Genomic DNA, 481 nt, shown 5'->3' with positions numbered 1-481 from the left:
GAAGTAAGGAAATAAATAAATAAATAAATAATTTTCTTTTTGTTTTTTATTCTTTTTGACAGGGTCTCACTATGTAGCCCTGGGAACACACTATGTGGACCAGGCTGGCCTTGTACTAACAGAGATTCCCTGCTGGATTAAAGACCAAGTGCCATCACACATAGCCTTTTTGAGATCTTCTCTCTTGATTTCTCCACCCTGAACAGCTTGTGAGAGGACACCGAGGAAACTTTTATTTTTTGTATTTTGTGAATTTGTTTTCATTTTTTGTGCTTCGGATTGAACTGGGGGACATCTTATATGGTAAACCTCTGAGCTACACATCCATACTAAGGGAAGGTGTCATTCATTCACTCATTCATTCATTCTTGTGGGGAGGGGACTTGGAGGACAAATTGCAGGGGAAGACTGGTCCACCAGGGATTCCGGGGATTGAACTTAGGACCTCAGTGTTGCACAGCAAGATTTTTTTTTTTTTTTT

The sequence above is a fragment of the Mastomys coucha genome, unplaced genomic scaffold (assembly GCF_008632895.1).
Source record: "Mastomys coucha isolate ucsf_1 unplaced genomic scaffold, UCSF_Mcou_1 pScaffold18, whole genome shotgun sequence".
NCBI classification, from domain to species: domain Eukaryota; kingdom Metazoa; phylum Chordata; class Mammalia; order Rodentia; family Muridae; genus Mastomys; species Mastomys coucha.
Note: the sequence above shows the minus strand (reverse complement) of the source record.